The 20425-nt window shown below is 37.7% G+C and overlaps 1 protein-coding gene across 1 annotated transcript in view; it reads left to right on the forward strand.

Moving 5' to 3' along the window:
• The window catches only part of VCAN (versican), a 105788-nt gene that overhangs the window by 56382 nt on the left and 28981 nt on the right, over positions 1-20425 (forward strand). The window lies entirely within an intron of this gene.

Here is a 20425-nt window from a genome sequence, read left to right on the forward strand (position 1 = left end):
TTAGAATACTCATGTTTTACTGGTGCTGTGGAGGGCTTTTTAAAATAGGTTGGACACCGTCACATATAAATCATACTTAAAATGCAACAGCAATGATGCCGTGTATGAAAGCAAGCCCTAATAAACAAGTAATTGTAATAAATTCAAGCTTTTTGTACACTGCTCCTTTTTCCAAAACAAAGGAAAAGAAAAAAACCAACCCCATATCCAACAGAGCTGAAACTTGATACTTTGAAAGTTTCACAAGAAGCTAAGACTGTGAATTAATAACTAGTCTTTAGGCCACTATTGCTGGCTCTTCCTGAAGACTTATTATAGAACAATAATTTCTTTTTTCACATTCCTTTATAGACTTCCATAGATACAAGGAACAGTGCCCTCACATTAAATACTCTTCAGAGGATGCCTACACATTCCCTGCTGTTTTTGCATTGTTTCCAAGGAAACATCTCAGATCTAGACATAGGGATTACACATTTCTAGCTTTCTTATAGCTCTTTGTTTATTCATGAGAGAAATGAAGGAATTTTATTCATAGGTACAATGCAGTTTTTCGTACTTCGGTTGTGAAGGAGAGGAATCCTTTTAGAAGTTTTGTTTACATGTGGAAAAAGTCTTAAGAAATCCTAATGCAGAAAAGATGAGCTGTCTTTTACATGGAAACACAGTATGAATTAATTTTTTTGAGGAAAGTGGTTTTCTGTATCAAATTTTTCTGAATGCATCCAGATTGTAACAAATCTTAGTACTTATGACGAGGATATAATCTTTTTTGCCTCTTTCAGAAAATAATATCTTTACCATTTTACTTTACATGAAATGTTTCATTGGCTACAGTGAAACTCTGAGTGAATACATGATGTGATCCTGGAAATGTAAATAAAGATATTTTTAAAGTGGCTCAAAGGCTGAAGACCTTAATAGAAAGTCATTCCGTTAAGATGGGTCACTTGATAATTAGTCTGATAACACTTCAAAAATATTTGTTGGCTATTCTTTCCTTTGAGTATGTAGTTTCCAGTGGTCTTTTTTGCAGTTGTTCTTTGCACAATTTAGATTTAATGATTGAATTAATCCTTGCTAATCCAGCTAGTCTTTTTCTATCTCTCTCTTTTTGGAAGTGTTTAGATGATAAATTTGATCAATAATATACATAACATCCACTGGTGTCTTTAAAGATACTTGTGAATTATTAGCTAGCACAAGTCAGGATGTGTTCAGAATGTCTGCTGCAAATTTTGTGTCATCATTGGGAACACCGAGCTGAAGTTGTCTATCTTTTCCTATGGAGTAGTTAACTTTTTTTTAAAAACTGCTCAGTGAATTGTACTAGGACTTGTCTGGCCAGTTCCATATTACTATATTTGCTTAGATGAGGAGAACTCAATAAAATTTTGTATAGAAATTTCTTTTCATTAATGACTAGAGATGAAATCCCTGAGGAGGAGAAATGCTGTTGGAGTTTTGTTCCTGATCAGGAGCAACCTTATCTTCCAGTGGTCCATGCCTGCTTTGGTATTACCTCTGCTGCACTTAATGACTTTTTTATTACTCAGCGTTATCTTAAAGAGTGCATAAGAAACGTTAATTTTTAAATTTTTAAACCATAATCTTGCATTTTTCATGTAGTACCTCATCAAGCAAGAGTTCCATAGTTTCAGTGGGAGGTTTTTGGCATTATGAAAAGAATTTCCACGTATTTGATGTAATTTTTTTGCCAAAATAACGGCAACGAATATGCCTATATGTACACAGAGTAGCATCGGGATTTTTTATAAGATTTTATTGTGTGATTTTGTTTAAACTATTTTTTTACTTTCTTGGAAGTGGTGAGTGAAACGATTCTTGGGTTACTCGTGTATTTACTACTCAGGCTTGTAGGGAGTTTTCAGTGACATGTTTAGCTAAATATTAAATATTACAAGCAAAATTATTGAGTCCTTTGGAAATGCTGTGTGCACTTGGTTCAACTGACGGGTAAGGGTAAAGACCACAGGATATATCCTCTGGTGAAACCAGATAGTGATAACTGGTTTGTAGTGGTGAATGAACCTGGAAAAATTTTTTCAGTGGTCATGTGTCTTTTGCCTTAGTGCAGGTACTCCTTTTCACACTTGAAGAAACTGAAGTTAGTGTAAGTTCCCATAGAATTTCTTGAACTGATCACCTGAACCACAACTAAATTTGGTTGATTTCATGCCATCAGGGAGAAGGGCACTAATGTCAAACTCATCACAGTTTGGAAATTACCAAATTGCAATAGGTAACAAAGACACTGATGTTTGGTTTTGCTGTTTGTGGGTGTTGGATGTAAGAGTCCAGCATTGCCAAGTGACAAACACTGCTGAGCATTGCAGTGCACATTATGGATAGCAGTTTAGCATGGTACTGAGTTACCAGGATTACCAGATGACCTAAGAGGGCATGAACTAGTTATATACTCTACCCTATGTGAAGTAGGAACAGTATGGAAATCAATGAAACTCAAGTATTTCTAGGTCTCCAAAATGTTACTTAAGCATTTATTTGGTCTTACCTTAATTGAATTATTTGGCTTCTTGGGCTGTATGGGTTTTTTCACTTTATTCTGCCCACATTCAGGGCCTGTCAGGTGTGAACTAATTCTGAGTCATTAGCCATATAACCGTGTTAGTATAGTATATAGTATAGTTTGTGCTAATAGGTTTATAGTCAAAAATCTGTCCCCCTCTGCCATTTTTTTAGTGCTGCACCAAGCTTACCACAGCTAGACAACTATTTTTAGCTATAGTTGGCTGCAAAATTTTGTTCTCAATATTGGTTAACAAAACCCTCTTTTTCAAAAACCAAGTGCTTCTAAAAATAAATTAATATTTTTCCAAAATGAATGTTCCATTTTTGCTGAGAAAAACAACCTAGATGGAAAAAGTTCTGCTTTTAAAACAAAAATGAAAACCATTTCTCATTTTTATATATGCATGTGATTATATGGTTAAAAACCAGCTCATGCTCTGCATGCATTATACGTTCTTTTCCCAGCTCTTAGCAAATACTTACAGGAATACTGCAGCTTGCTCTCAGATAAGTCTTCTCCAGTTATAAGCTTATTCTAGAGCATTTGCTGCATCAGGCTTCCTTTTCTGCTCTGCTCTTCTTCCTATTTCATCTGCTGTTCACATGGCTCTTCAGAGCTCAGGAAAGTGTGAGGATCAAAGGCACCCCAAAAGTTGATCTAGGTAGAAATTATGTATCAAAATACTGTTTAGTACTTCATTTTTGAAAGACCTTCAAGAACATGATGCTGCACTCCTTTTCCTAAGGTTGTGTCTGAAAGACAGAGTCACACTTGTGTCATTCTGCCTGCAGCAGTGGGGTATTTACAGCCTTATGTTGGTTTAACTGAGAATCTGTTTTATCCCTAGGCTGTTTTGGATGTTTAATACCCAAAGCAATCATGTTTATTAACTCCTTTAGCTAAATTTCAAATTTTTTCAGCTTTTTTTCCCACAAGTCAAGGGATGATGCTAAGAATACTCCGTTAAAATTACAATTACAGAATCCACTCTGCGTCTTCTGAATAATATTAGCAAAGCACAAGACTCTGATCTATGTGCAAAAATCCATGTGCCATGTATGTTAATATTTACGTGCTTAATCTCTCTAATTGTATATTCTAAAACATATATTTGCATTTAAGATATTATGAAGATACTGTAGTAACTTGAGTTATTACTGCTACTGCTGTAGTAGTAGTTTTGCACAAGCAGGTGGGTCTAGGACAAGGGTGATTTGTGCCACACTGGACTATTCCAGCAAAGCTTTGGTCATATTTCAATAAAGAAAACTGAAGCTTGAAAAAAGATTTGCCATGACAGAATGAGTGTATGCTGTCACATGATGAATGGCTCTAAATATCTCCCCAAAAGGAGCAGGAACTGCAGCCAAACAGCGTATCTGATCAGCTGTGATTTTGAGTACTGGTGCACGACCAGCGGGCTTGTGCAGACATTTAATTAAAAGCGTGCTTATGAGGTACTTGAAAGATGCTAGGAAAATTGTAGGGGATAAACTGTCAGAAAAGCATTATGATAAGTAGCAGTATGGATACATAAACTTCTCCAGTTATCTGTAAAAAGAGCATTGTGGGGTAGATCAGGTGAGGTAATCATCATCATAGCTTTAGTTCTTTGAACAGAGTTATTCAGAATGAAACCATTTTGCGTGGGGATGATCCTTCTGAAAATATATATTTGGTTTTTTTCTCTTTATTTCTTTTTCCTCCTTCCTTCCTGCCTTTTCCTTCCTTCCTTCCTTTCTCTCTTTTTTCTCTTTCTCTCTTTCCTTCTTTCTTTCCTTCTTTCTCTCTTTCTTTCTTTCTTTCTCTCTTTTTCTCTCTCTTTTTCTCTCTTTTTCTCTCAGTCTCTCTCTCTTTCTCTTTCCTCATAAATATACAGCTGCATATATAAACACTGCTGTCTGTCTTACTTAGAGCTTGAAATCAGAATATTTTCTGGTTTTATTTTTGCCACATAAAATTCCTCCTTTGAGACAAATTACTTTGATTAAGAAAGTAAAATTTAGCATGTGCCTACTATGTAAACCAACCTTTATTACTCCTAAACTAATATGGTATCAACCTAATTTTTTCCAGAACTGCCACATTAAGGACTATACTGTAAGTTTGCTCCTAAAGCCAAATATTGTTGACATTACTGGAGAAAGGGACAGGGGAAGGAACATTCATTACAGGCCATCTTACATCTGAGCAGCCACAGGAGCAGTCAAATGGTGGACATCTGCTTCAATATTTTAACTGTAGTATTTTTACTTTTGCCCCAAATTTTTATTGTCATAAGTCATTTTTTGTTCTTCTGGGAGGGGACACTCTCTTCCCATTTTAGTAGGGCCAGAACTGCTTCCTTCTTGTTTCATCTGTGTAATGGCAGAAGCATTTGAGGTTGCCCTGGTGTAACACTGTCTGGTGTGGTGGTGGTGGCAAAGTGGGCTAGGAAAGGGCAAGACCCATAGAGAACTCACTGCTTCCACGTCAATCATGGAATACCCCACATGAGAACAAGGCTGAAGTTGTTTTGGTGAGTAGTTCCTTTCCTTCCCAGCCAGCTCTTCTGTTTACCACCTGATCTGGTGAGGTGTCCTGTGGAGTTGGACTTTTTTTTATATACAAATCCAGACAGACCAGCTAATCCAGATACTGTGTGACTGCACGGTCTGAGTTTTTGCTTTGTTTAGTATTTCAGCTGGAGAAAATGATTTATTACTTGCCAGTTGTTTGGTTTTGGGTTGTTTAGTCTTGCAGAGTTTTAGAATTGTCTTCTCCGTAGGCAGTAAGTAAAATGTTGTCATTGGAAGGATGCTCGTGTCAGGGACCACTCAGGAGGAGACACCACTGGCTGGAGTGTCATTTTGTTAATGACATAATGGAGTAGAAAGGAAGTGGGAATAGTTGTCCTTAGAATATTGTATGACAAATATTCAGTAATTATCCAGGGAACTGTATCCTGCGCTTGCTGGGGCTTAGACTTGACACTGCAAGGCTGCCATTGACATTTTACTCAATCTGGTTTTTCTTAACAAGTTTACCGCTGCGTCGAGGGGGAACACAGGAAGCAATGAGGCTGAGGGAAACGCCAGAGATTGCCAGAAGGCTTCATGATATGCTTGTATAATAAAATGGTTCCTTTATTTCTGACATGGTTTTTGCATCATCGTGTCTATTACTTTAAAATTTGGCAGGGGTGTTTAAGCACAGCCATGTAGGCCAGAGCCCTGTGCAAAACAGATGTCCACATAAGTGACATCCACTTTCCACAGGTGTTTCTGGTCATAGCCAACAACTCTGTCAAAGATGGAACTTGGGAGGGAATGGTATAGCTGTAAAAAGGCTGCAGTCTAGGAACATGCCAGCAATTGATACTCAGGTTTTCAACAGGGCTGTATCTTGCATGGAAACAGAGACACCCAAATATGGTAAAGCAGACTGGATAAGTGAATTTCAGTAGGCAAGACTGACCACCCACCTTGAATAACTTTCAACTCCTACCCAGCCAGCTGTGCAAAAAGTATTATTTTCAAATATTTTCTTCCAGAAATTTACCTGAGTAGTTAAGATCCTTATGCAAGGCCAATTTACATATGATTTTTTTCTTTTTTTTACTGCTGACGAGATTTAAAAAATGCAAACTTCTCTTGTGACTGTCAGAGGGAGAACAAAACATAAATTTTGATAAAAATTAGATGGTAAAAAAAAATAAACCTATTGAAACATGCCCTACATCCTTAAGCATTTCTAAAGGGAGCCAAAGTTAACAAAACTTTTAGAAACATATATCCAGCTGGGGAACATTTTTAAATGAACTGAATAAAATTTCTTGTTTACTTAGACTGAACAGTAATCAAGAACTGGATTTTACTAGACCTCATCATACATACTAGTCATGTTAATGTGAGGTAGAAGGACTAAAATAATAAAAAATTTAATTATTTCTGGACCTTTCTTTGTTGTCTTTTACTTAGGTGTGTATAATAGTAGCCATGTTTCTTTAACACCTTAGACCAGCTCCTTGGCAGTATTCCCACCTTTTCCTGACTGGGGAGATGGGGTATGCCTGAAGCACTGTTGCACTTTGACCGTGCTTAGGTAGGTTAATGATATTACAAGATGGCACAAGTTAGAGGAATTGCATGTACTGAAGGCTGACACTTGGAATTTTCCTTTGGTAGGAAACGTTTGTATTTCAAAATCTTATTTCTTTTGAAATGAGATGAAAAGAACAATAAAAAAATACCTTTTATATGAAACAAACCAGCCCAAAAGATGTTATCAGAATGTTTTATTTCTGTAAAATTGAAGCTTTCTGTTCCAATTTAAATGTAGTATTTTAAGGGGCAAAAACCCCCCTAAATACAAAGGTTTTGAAAGAAAAAATTAAATATTTTTTTTGTACGGAGACCATCCTGTCAGATCGCTTCTTTAATTCTTCAGTATGCTTTTACAACAAAATATTTCAATGAGACTGACACATTCCTGTGGAATTGATTGAGTTTTGATTCACTGGAAGGGTTTCAGCAAGCCATAGTCAAAAAACAGCTTGAATCCACCCAGACTACAAATCTGGTCCCTGGCAGAGCTGAGGTTCAGGAGAGTTAATATATGACATAAAACTGTTTCAGTCTTTCCTCATGCTAGATCCTCTCCCAAAACCAGATATGAGGCTTCACTGGACTTTCAGAGCATTTAAATAAACCATTTTGAATCTCTTCTACTTTGAGGACTCCTAAATATTTTCCACATGAAGTGGAGACACCTGTTGGCTGAATTTAAGTCTGCTGACTAGGCTCACTCTTGATAGGTCACCTCTGCAAACCTATCAGGCGTGTCCCACAAATGTGCAGGGATTTTGAGATAACACACTAGAGCCATTCATTTAGGTTATCCAGAGAGTCTTAATCAAACACAGTGTGCATGTTTACTGAATTATTCTGTGGATTGTCTGTTTGGATCCGCTTTTCACAGCAGCTTCAATCTGCAGCAAATTCTATGAATGTACAAAAATGAGGAAGATAACAATTCATGCGTCTGCCTTTGATCCTTATTGCCGTCATATTTTTACAATCTGTTCTTGCAATGACTTTCTCAGAATAATGTTTTTTTGAATTAGTAAGGGTCTGATCAACAGCTGTTATGAAGCTTGAGACATTTGCCTTGAGTTGTCATTGAACAACCTACCTAAGCTGATGGGCTGTGCTTCCATGATGAGCTGAACCATTGTGCTAACTGCTAAGTATTAGGCATTTTGCTTGTCCCTTGGTTCTAGTCACACACACCTCTGACCTTGATCTCAGAGCACCCTATCAGTTGGAGGTGATGTTTAAGGCTGTTGCCAGGGAGTGCAAGTTTATCATCATGTGTGTGATGGGAGACTTCTGCAGGAGGTGGTGACTGTGGTACTGTGCAGACCAACTGTAGTAGCAAAAAAAAATGTAGAGTACATACCTGTGGGGAAGAAACAAGGTGACTTAACATGGAAAACAGAGTAGTTAACAAGTATGCACAGGGGGGGAAAAAAAAGCAGATTTTCTCAATTTTTATCTCCTTAAATAAAATTGTTTATTGCTTTTCCCTCTGAGCCAAAAGTTTTTTATTTTCATTGCAAGTTACCACATTACCTTTTTCACAGTCACCGAATGTTACATTTGCAGAAATTTGATACAAAACCACATATATACAATATTTTAATGATATTTCAGTCATGCTATGGTCTAAATTCACCCTACTATAATTCTGTTGAAGCCAAAACCAGAATTTTTTGGTTATCAAGTGCAGGAAGAAATTTGACTAATGCAAACTATTTTGTTTTTTCACGCTAACCTGCTTTATGGTTATCGGTTCTTGGTAGTGAACGTTATGGAGTTTGTGATAGTGTCACATTATGCAATGAAATGCATGCTTTTGAAATGAACAGTCAAAAATGTTTTTTGTTTTCTTTTTAAATTCTTTTTTTTTCTTTTAGTTCTAATCAAAATATACGGCCTGATTCAAAGTCTAGAGAACACTTTACGAATCTTTCTGTGAATTTCGTGAGTTTATTAGACCTCTAGTCCTTCTGCAAAAGACTGAACTCTAGTACCTCTCACAAAAAACTCAGTGTGTTGCTCTGAAGCAATAAATGGACAAATTGCAGGAATCTATAGGTGAAATTCTGTTATCTGCAGGGTGCCAGATTAGATGTTAACAGTCCCGTTTTGAAAGAGACTTCACAAAACCATGATAAGTCCATAAGTCTTCTGAATGAAATATTTTGGGTTTTTTAAAGTTTGGAAAACATCAGAATCTGTTATCTATTTAATTCCCTATTAATTCTTCTTCAGCTGCTTATCTGGAGGTGTTTGAGAGGGAAAATGCTTTTTATTGCCTGTGCCTTCAAAAAATGGTCTTGGAAAAGCCCTGTAGGGTTCTTTCTAGAATATTAGAAGTCTTCTCAGGAAAAAAATATTACTACATGTTACACATTTTTTGGATGTGCAGAAGTTAGCTTGTCCATCAGTAACACAGAGGCAACTTTTATATTTGATCCAGTGAAAAATTAATGTGGGTTTAGAACAAATTGTCATTAGAAAGGGTTATAACAGAGATTAATGCCACCTCAGTCAGTCGCTGTGTGGTTGTATGTATTAGCAGTCAAGTCCTCTTATGGCTAAAAAGCACCCTGTAGCCAGAGGGATTTCCATTTCTTACACATAGTTGACTGTTACTGAGATAGATGCCTATTCCATACAGGTAATTTAAAACATCTAGACATATTAAATGGATTAAGAAACACTCCAGGCTGCATATACACTCATCTACCTATCTATTGCATCTCTATTTCAGTGCATACCTCATCACTTTCCTCAGTAAGAGGCTTTACTGACAAATCTCTTTTAGGACTTGTTTGGATTGGCAGTCTGAACTGACAGCCCTTGGTTTTACTACTTTTTAGCTACTTGTTTTTACTTTCCTTTTCTTGGAGTCATAGTAACAAAGCACCTCTTTGAACAAGTGCTCCTTTTGGCTTGTTTGCCATGACAATGTGTGAACTATTGGTGAAGATATTTAGGAGCCAAACTCCTTTCCTTTAAAGTTCTCATTTCATCTCTTATTAATAGTCTCAGGTCTGTATGTCTTTACCTGCAGCTGGCATGGACGTGAACATAAATAGGGGCAATGTATGTCAGCTGCATCTAGCCAGTTTAAAACTATTGCAAGTGTTTGTGTGTTTGCCCTAAGGGTCTCACAAACCAGTTACAAAGGTAAGAGTTTTCCCTCCTGTATTCAAATTTTATGGTAGCACTTAAGTTTTCATCCTAGTGTCTTGCTTATTCTTAGAGGACAAGTTTATATGTTATATGACCTATATTGTTACATAGATTATTGGCCATATCTGGGGTTTAAGAGAATTTTCCCTAGCTGTTAACCCTGAACATTAGCAGCTTGATTGCTAACATGGAATAATCAAAGGTCTAGAAAGGAGAAGAAATTCTGATTTAAAAAAAAAAAAAATCAATTGGATTCTTTACTATTTTCTTAAAAGCTAGTTATTTTTTTCTTAGAAAAAAACCACAAAACAAAAACGCTTAGTGTTTAATGAAAGAGCCTCCTGAAAGTTTATTATTGGAATATCATACCTTTAGCTAAGGTTCTTTTATGTGGATCTTTGTGGCATGTGAGATCTTGAAAAAGCTAACAAAGTAAAAGTAAGGTCTGATAGAGATCTTTGCGTGTGTAAGAATTTGTATATGTCTTCTAGGTGAATTTGGAACAGATGTTGTTCATTAAATTTATTACCTACCATAAATGATTTAGCATGAGCTAGTAATTTGAGGGACTTCCAGGTGTGCACTGCTACAAAAATAATACACTGGTCAGAACTTGTTAGTCATGGTACCTTCCTACAAATTACAGCCTATGCAGTCCCATCCAGGTTTTATAATTTTTTTTAATGTATAGTTATGTGCAAAAGCATGTTACATGCTTTGTGCACACAATCCTAACAGCTGTGTATGAAATCGTAATTAATCCTTATGCCACATTAGTCTATATACCAGGTTATTTATACGTATTCTTTCTTAAGCTGTGCACACAGTACAAGCCATCCTTCTTGCCCATGCACATTTCTATATGTAGTTCTCTGGTTCTGTATGTTGGTGCAGTTATTTTATAGTGAAATTACTGAGAATCAGAAACTCTCAAAGCTCCCTAGCAGCTTTGACTTCCCATTCCCCGTTCAGTTATTGAATTCTCATATATTTTTGCATTCACATTGTTGGAAAGAAGGTGTACAATTCTGTGTCAATTAGAGCTTTTACTTTTATGAAAATATAATTCTTCGGTATGCCTGGTGTTGCTGTTTGCTAAAATTTGTGGATTCTGAAAGTGATGTCATTAGGCATGCTTCTCCATGTCATATTGCAAATCTTGGACAAATAACTAAATTCTTGTTTTTCTGCTTGAACAAAATTTGAAAGGGAGGTCTGGGAAGGCTCAAATAAATGGTTGCAGAAGGTATATTTTGCTGTGGCACCAGGTAGCCTCTGTAAATATTTCTAACCTACTGGAGGAAGTAACAGGGAGAAATTCTCTCTATACAAGCATTGCATAAAACAACCCCCAACAAGCACATGTGAGGGAGAGAGAGGAAGTTTGAACTCTATAGTCGTCTAACAGAGCTGTCGTAGCACAAAGTAAACACCAGGCTTCGTTGGGGCAATATAGAATAGTGAGGCAGAAGTGAGGTTAAAAACAACCTTTTTTTGTTGCAAGGGGAATGCTGAGCTTACTGCTCTACAAACTGAATATTTTAGTGGAAATATACAATGCTGAAGTTGACCTATTCTCTATAAGGCTGGCATGGATCTTAATTTTCCCCAACTTGTTTAATAATTAGATCAAAGCATTGGATTCAGGTCACCTTATTACATGTTCTCTGTAAAACGGACCTGAAGTTGCCATGTACTCTTCAGCTGGAGGTTTAGCAAAATGAAGATTCGGTAATACTTCGTGAGTTTAGCTGTAAACAGAGCATGAGATATTAGAACATTAATTCTCAATGGAGTTGCAATGACCTTTTCAAGACCCACATTGCAGTCAATTTGCACACACAAAACATCCCAAGCCAAAGAATCACAAGACTTTCACAGTGCTCTGCGTCAGTTTAATGTGATTTAATACATTCTTTTCCAGAATGATCACCTGATGACTCTATCTCCGAGGGCTCAGTAGTCATAGGGGTTAAATGATGTTCATATGTAGGGGAATTACTTCAAACCAATTAAATATTTTACCTGTCAGGTTCTTATTTTTTTACTTCCTGTAAATAGTTTTGATGTGGAAGACTTACTAAAAAACTGTGCTTTGTCATACACTGGGTATGCCAGAATACCTGCAAATATTCTTTGGGGAGCAATCATTGCTGACAGCGTTGTAGGACAGGAGCCCTGTGTGTTGGTTCAGATCATCTACTGGCAGATGTAGACAAAGCTCCATTGACTGCACCAGTTTACACCAGCAAACAGTAATTTTGCTTTGGACAAAATGGTTATAAACACAGACTCAGAAGAAAGATACATTCATGGAATAAGATTTCAGCACAAAGTTTCCAGCTTCAAGTCAGTTGTCCAAGCCCGAAATTTGGCTTTTCTGAGTCTGTTGTACCCTCTTTTTCTATTTTTTTTTTATAAGGGTAGCATCTATTGTCTGGAACAGAAGGTTTGAAGTAATGACTGTGCTGAGAGGGCACATTTAAAAAGTGTCTATGGAATTTAGGAACATAAAACTTAGAGGAATTCACAAGGGCTTTTGCAGCTAAACCTTGTCTACTTAGAACTTCCTTCGTCCTCTTTATCTGCTTGGCCATCTAGAAAAATTTTGAGATGTGTGCGGTCTGTGGGAGTGTGTCAATAATTCAAAGTGACTGGTAAGCAGAAGAAAATAGCTGGACTTTATTCATGTTACTGTCTGAATGGTGACTGATTTTTGAAACTGGGGTATTTTTTCTTATTTGCTTCATAATGCTTTATAATGCCAAATAGCAACGACTTTGTAAAGTGAGACTTTACTTACTGACCTAGGGTCCAAGTGTTCCTAGTAATTTGAATTACTCTATACTGAGAATAAACAGAGTTGCAGAGGTGTATTCTATATGTCCTATTTTATTTTAGACTTTGTCTTGCTTAGCTTTGTCTAGGTTGAATTTTTGGTAAAAGTTAGATAGCATCGCAAATCCGCGGAAGCAGTTGCTGCAGGCTGAGACCAGAGTCTTTTGTTCTAAAAATGATTTTCATTTTATCCATTTCTTATCTCTGCTGAATAGTGTAGGATAAGTTAGCTCAGGTGTGGGTTTGGGACTAAGCATGCATGGCAATCAACAGTATTACGTAATCAATGTGTTCAGTATACACAAAGGCTTCAACTAGAAAGTAAGACATTGTGGCAGCATATAACTTTGTGTCAACAGAAGAACACACTGAACTTACGATGTTTCATTTTGAATTTTTTTGTTGTTTTTTGTCTCCGGTGGATTGCTTGTACTTCATATGTTCTACTATAATGCGCAACCGTCGCTGTCACTTAGGGATTATGAAAAGCTCTCTTTTTTTTGCAGATCATCCGGTGAATGAATTTTTGGATCTGTTCAGTCGCCACATGCTTCCTCATGCAGTAGACGAACCCCACATTGATGCAGAATCAGCTCAGACTGAACCCTGTACTTCAGACTCTGTGCAGGATTCATCTGAATATATAATATTGGATCCTTTCTTTCCAAACTTTATAGAGTTTGAAGAAGAGGAAGACTGTGAAAATACTACTGATGTTACAACTCCTCCAGCTTTGCAGTTCATCAATGGAAAGCAACAAGTTACTAGTGCACCTAAGAGTACAAAAGCTGAGGAAGCAAGAAGTGACCAAATTGAAAGTGTTGCACATTCCAAAAATGTAACCTTTTCTCAAATCAATGAAACAAACACATTTATAATACCTGAAACTGAAGCTTCTGGTACTATGCAGCCAAGCAAAGCTGGAGAAGTAAGAGGGGCATTTGAAGTTACACAACCGACAGCAGATGTTGCAATGTTAGAACCTGTTTATAGTGGTGAGTCAGAAGTTGCCACAACAGATAAATCAATAGCCATTACTTCTTCATACGAGCAGTCTCTGCAAAAAAATAAAGAGACTGTAACATGGTATGGAACTGAGGAGAGCTCTACTAAAGATACAAAAAACTTGCTTTTGATTACTAATGAATCTTCTGGAGATGGCTCCACTGAGTCTGATTTATCCAGTTCTGCCTTCTCAGAAACTGTGACAATGTCAAGAAAGGAAGATGATGAAAAATATTCTGGTATAACTTCTGCTCCTAATGCATTTACTGTGGAAACTTCTGCTGTAAGTTCTTCTCTGGATGCAGTTTTTAATGCTGCTACGGTAGGCATAGGCGTGAAAGACCTTATTCCAGAAGAGGTAACTGCTGCTCCAGGAGATCATGATAAAACAACCCTTAAACTTAATGCAAATTCCCCTGTTGAAAATACTCTGGAAACAAGTAGTCATACAGCAAAGCCTGAGATGAGTGCTGCTTCTTTTGTAGTTCTAGAAGGCTCTGGAGATGTAGAAGAGGACATCACTATAACTTCAGCCATGACAACAGAAACAGCAGTAACAGAAACACTTTCAATGCGAGATATTTCTTTGGGCTCTGGCACACTACTGCCAACAGACATTTCTGTAACCATTTCAGGAATCAGCTCTGCTTTGCCCAGAGGAATAAGCACTCTTTATTCTGCTTTTGATCAAAGTTCTGAAGTAACTGTTGCCACCAATTCTGTGTCTGAGTTTCTTACAGAAAAAGTAGTTGCCAGCACTCTTGTAACTGAAAAGAATATTGAAGATGAAAAAGAAATACAGACCACTGTCTATTCAAGTCAGGAGAATTCAGCTACTGCTGCAGAGGGAATTTCAGAATTGGATGAACTTGGGAACACTATGAGTGAGGTCAGAACTGTAAGTCAAGAGCCCACCCTGCTCAGAAAAACAGTACCGGTACCGGGTACCATAAGTTCTGAAACCAAAAAGGTCACCACTGTTCCTCTCTTGAGAGAGAAGAAGCTCTTTATAAATGAAGGATCAGCAGAAGGACCAGCAGACATATTTTCAGGGGGTCCCACAAGAAAAGTGGTAAGTACCGACTCCCCGTTTTTTGATCCAGGTTCTGGAGACATAGATGTTGTCATTGAGTCTGCTACTTTGACTTCAGTTCCGTTAAGGCCTGTCACTGAAACACAAACAGAAAAGCATGAAGGAAAAGTTTACAGCATAGGTGATGCTTCACTGAAGAATGCAACAACAGAATATGAAGAACATGCAAGAACAGATGAATTGGCAATATCAGTTTCAAGTACTGGATCAGATGGCTTGACAAAGGAGTCTGGAGTAGCAAGTCAGGTGTCTCAGGATGTGTTTAGTACAAGAAACCCGGGAGAACAAACCCAGGAAACAGAACCAACTTACACAGCTCCTTCTGAAGTAAGATCTAGTCCTGGTTCTAGAAAAGAGTTAATATCTCATGTTGCACCAGGAGTTAAAACTGAAGATTTAGAAACAGGTGAGGTCACATCATCTCCAGAATCAGTGGTTAGTAACAGCCCTCACGACATCATGGTGACACATGGTACTGGCAGTATAAAAGCAGTAGCTGAATCTACAGAAAGCAAAAATGCAAAAGTTAGCTCTTCAACTGTCTCATTAGGCAAGATTCTCCTGATTGAGCATGGCTCTGGAGAAGAATTCAAAGTTGACAGCACCACAAAACTAATGCCTAATGGACCTACCGAAGAAATACTTGGAAGTAATTTCTCATTTATTGATCAGGGATCTGGAGAAGCAGACACGTTCATTGAATCATTTGCAAAAACAGCAGTTTCACCCACTGGGAGACCAGAAACACGAGAGAAGTATGACAAAAAAGTTGTCAGCACACCATCTGTGGATCATGCCTTCACTGCCGAACCTGATGAGATAGCCACAAGTACTGAATATGAAGTAACCACAATGGGAAGTGTAACTGACATAAGAATGGAAGAGAAAACAATTGATGAACTGACAGCAAGAGCTTTTACTATGAAGATTCCTTTGGTGGAAGATATACATTCTGGGGAAGACAGGCCAAGGGAAATTTCACCAAAAGCTATAGAATCTTCTGAAGAAACAACAGACCCATTCTTTCAAAGTACACAGGCTAACCATGAATATCTGGGATTTTTAAATGTTCCAACTGTCAGTCCATATTCAGAAGAAAAGGAATTAGAAACTGAATCTGTTAAAAAAATACTTTTGCCATTTAATGATGACAGAGTAACTGAACCTGTAAAGATTGCAAGGAAATACATAAGCTCTCCAGTTACAGATATAGAGCAAGAGGGGGAATTGGTACAAAATATTTTCCCTACGAAAGGTATTCCCAGATCACTCCTGCCACCTAAAGAAGAAAAGCTAACAAATAATGAGCTCATCAGTGATCCATTATTTTCAGGACAAGGATCGGGAGACGACCTTGCTGTTATTCCTTCTGTAGTGCCATTGGCTGTCAAAGAAATCATGAGTACTTCAAGTCCTCAAACTTCTCATCCTGCAAATAAGGCTCCCACACTTTCAACTGACAAGACACAAGACTTCGAAAGAGGAAGCACTGAATCAAATGCTGAAGTTAGTGAAGAAGTTACAAGTGCTGTAACTGAGATGCTGCCAGAAACAGAAGACCAGTTCTCCAGCTCAGTGATCACCAGTTCCCCAGCTTTAGCAGAAGAGAGTTCCAAGAGCTTCAGCTCTAAAGAGATTAAAGGGATGACGCATTATTTTGTTGTGATTGAGGAACCTCACAATAAGGAAACTAACTATAAGAGAGAAGAAAATGAAACAGATAGGACAACAGCTACTTCTAAAGCTGTTTCTCAGGAGGAAACTTCACATTCACTGATTAAAGATGGCGTAACTCCTGTTTCTGTAATACTGAGTGGAACTCCTAACCTTGAAACAGAAGAACCATTTGTAACATCAACAACAAAAATTCCAGGTAGAGTATTACCTGAAAGCTCTGGGGAAGGATCTGGCTGGGTTGGTGTTTTGGATTCATCTTCTCCTGATATGTTTACTCATTTGTCAATACCTCCTGTGTCAGAAGTTGAACTAAATACTTCATCTAGTGTTCCTGGGGAAGTTTATTCTGAAGTTATGACAACAGAGGCACCGATAGGTGGATCACAGACTGTGATCACAGGACTAGCATCCCTTTTTACAGAAGAAAAAGAGATTGTGGCAAATCCATCTGCTGTTCAACCAAAGACAGCTACATCAGAAGAACTAACAAGTGATACTGGGGTATATGAGAAAATTATTCCCATGATTGATGATAAAAGAAGTGTTATATTGAATGTTTCTGTTTATGGTGATATTACACTAATTGAAGAACGACTTCAAATCCCATCAGAAGAAACAACTATTATAGACATGGATCACTCGAAATCAATGCCTGAAGATATAATAAGTGTGCAGACAATGCCGAATGCTGTCACACAATCAACATATGGCAGTGATGCTCGCATTACAACTGAAGGGGAGAAATACAATTCAACACCTAAATTTTCCATAACCAAAGAGAAGACACTTGGATCTGGTGATAGTCTTTCTTTGACTACTTCCAGTCAGCCAAGTACTGAATCAGTAACAGCTGGGCACAGACCAAAATCAGACGACAAGAATTTGGGTTCAGGGAATGCCATGAATTTTGTAACAGAAACTCTCATCACTACTGAACTCCCTGAACTGGGCATTTTCCTTCCTACAGTACCATCACTGGCAAGCCCTCATGTGCCTCATGAGTCTAAACATGTTGTAACAAGCGCAACAGAAGACACCTATGAGCTGAGTACTTCAGCAAACAACCGAGTAATAGCAGATCAAAGTGAAACAATCTCTGTCTCTGGCTTTTCTGGAATGGGCCAAGAAGAACTGGATGATAAGCAGCCTGTGGTTCCTTCTCTTACACCAGTTTTAACTACTGAGACAGAAAAGGCTTTGATGACTGACATGCTTGATATAAGTATTGTCACCACACAGCATACATCCCAACTGACAACTGTATCATCTAGCAAGAATGAAGAAAAGCATCCTACAGTATACACAAACACAAAATCGGCATCAGCAGAGTATGAAGAATCAGATTCAGTGAGCTTTTATTCTGTACCTCAAACTCCTAAATCCTCAGTAACTGTTCAGTTAGTTAATGGAGTATCTGAGTATCCTGAAGTAGTCATTCCAAGTACATCATCATCAAAGGATTCAGATCAGTCTGACCATTCATCAGAAGGAACCTTCAAAGAGGTTAGTTCTGATATTGCGGCAACATATAAACCTCCCACTACAGACCTTCTTGACAGAACAGAGTCTTCTCTGCTAGAGTTTTCTCCCAGGCCTGTTTCAGAAAGCACAACTACTGAAAGTGCTCCTCACTTCAGTACACTTGTAACAGATGGGACAGAGGAGACAGAAACCTCTGTAACTGATTTGGTTGTTGAGGAAGAAGCTACTGTTTCTGGAGATTCTCCATCAATACATGTCTTGCCTACTGCTTTTCTGAATTTTGGAGAAAGACCAAGCACAGATGTTCCGAAAGTTAGCACATTAAAAGTTGAAGCTTCTTCTGGGAGGGTGAACAACCCCCGTCAAGAAGATGACAGGAGTACTGAGAGAGAGATCCCATGGCTTTTTTCCACACCCGTTTCAGATTCACCCAATAGTATTGCAAGTGAAGTATTTAAACCTGACCAGGAAGCAGTTACAATGCTACCTTCATCTTCACAGCCTTTGGATAGAAACATGGAAACACAATCAGCTTTGTTTAGTCGAGAGGAGATCACGACTATTTCTTCTAACATTGCAACAAACAGTACTGCCCCTGGAAACAATCTGTATCAAAATGAGCAGTCAACGATAAGCTCTGAGGAGCCAAATACTATTGAACTTGTAACTTCATCATTTTCCCTTCCGGAAGTCACTAATGGATCAGATTTCCTGATTGGCACCAGTGTGGGTTCAGTTGAAGGCACAGCAGTGCAAATTCCAGGTAACTTCCAAATATGGTCACTGTCATATATGTTTGTTGTGATACTTGTAAATGTATGTCTTAACTCCAATAGAGGTATGACAATCAGACCACCGTGTGAAATAACAGAACTCGTAAGTCTCAAGCTTTGAAATCAGCATGATTGTAACCCCTACAAAGTGAAGGAGGATGGGGGTACCAAAAGCCAAGCTCAGTGACTTTTTCTGAGTCTTTGCATCGTGGAGCTCTGGATCAGACTTGAGGTAACGAGCCAGTTCTAAGAGACAGGAAGGTAACATTGATTGTGACAGAGAATTCAGCTGTAATTATTTAATTTTCCAATTTCCAACAGATAATTTTGTCTGATAGCTTTTCTGTGTTGGCATGATGATAGTACTTACACAATTGGTTTATATGAAGGTTTGTTTTATAACATCTCGCAGTTGACTTAGGGAGCAGATCTAGTGCGCATTTTAGGATCAGAATTTTCTATAAAAATTAACTTCTCTTAACCTACAAGATAACTTTCCAGACAGAAGAAAACCGAGACTTCACATTTTCAGCCTGTCTGTAGTTTTAACTGGTTGATACAGTGTCTGCCTCTTATAAATTACAGACCTTTTTGTTAGACGTCATTTGCCACAGTTTTACATAATGTTCATTAGGCACTGTTTCACCAAATACACAGAAGATGCAGGTAGGGTCAGTATGAGTAGCATCGCTTCAGTTCATATTTTACCTAGGTACAACTGAGGAAAGAACTGAACTGGCTTAATTTTGTAGGGTTTCTTATATTATTTTTCCTCAAATAATCCAGGTAGCTGTCAATTTGAAATTGTTTACCGGGAAAATATCCAGTCCGTGGGAGGACAAACAGACAGTAAGCGCACAACAAACATCATTAGATGCTTAACATAGCCCTACATTTGGGACTTTCAGCAAAGCAGTCCTAAAACAAGCACCCTGTTTTATGGATATGATCAGATTCTTTTCAAAACCTCCAAAGCAAGATCCCATAGACGGGATTTTCTTCTGGAGGCTTTCAACTGAACCTTCTGCTTTCCAGTGACTAGTTAGGGAATTTGGTACTTTAAGAAGACTTCTTTGAATGCCTAACTTGCAAGGGTAAAATAGACGTTACTTATCTTTGATTTCATAAATCATAGTCAGATTGTTTTGGAAAAATGTAACCAAAAATCTAAATTTTTCTCATGTCTCTGAATTAACTTAGATTACAGAATTCTCTTACCCATTTTGTAAGTTTTCAATGCCAGGGCTTTCTTCTTGTATCCCAGAAGGACTGTCTTCATGATTTTCCTCTAACACTGAGAAGCTAATACTTAGAAATGGTTAATGAGAGTGTACTTGTTTATGTCAGTGATTGCTCCTAGGCATTAAAGCAAATGCAAATACCTAGGTATCTAAACTAAGTTGAAATAAACATCACTAGAAGGCATAAAGCTCTGCAAGGAAAAGCTATTTAAATGATAACTCCCATAACAACTGAGGATTTCACAGCAGGTAAGCTTTTATCTTAATGTTTAGTTCAGTTATGAATGTATTCAGTAGCTTTATTTGTATCCTTGAAATGTGTTTTTAAGAAAGGCAGGTGGGAAATATGCATGTGTGAAAACATCCTTTCAAAGGAATAAGACCTTGTGGGCATTGATTGATTAAATATAACAAAGTGAAACAACAGCAGCCAGCTAGTATGTTCTGTGTACCCAATCATTCCACATAAACTAACCCTGTTCAAAAAAAAAAGCATTTTCCATTCATTTTGCATATGTTTA

Source organism: Gavia stellata, chromosome Z (genome assembly GCF_030936135.1).
Source record: "Gavia stellata isolate bGavSte3 chromosome Z, bGavSte3.hap2, whole genome shotgun sequence".
NCBI classification, from domain to species: Eukaryota; Metazoa; Chordata; class Aves; order Gaviiformes; family Gaviidae; genus Gavia; species Gavia stellata.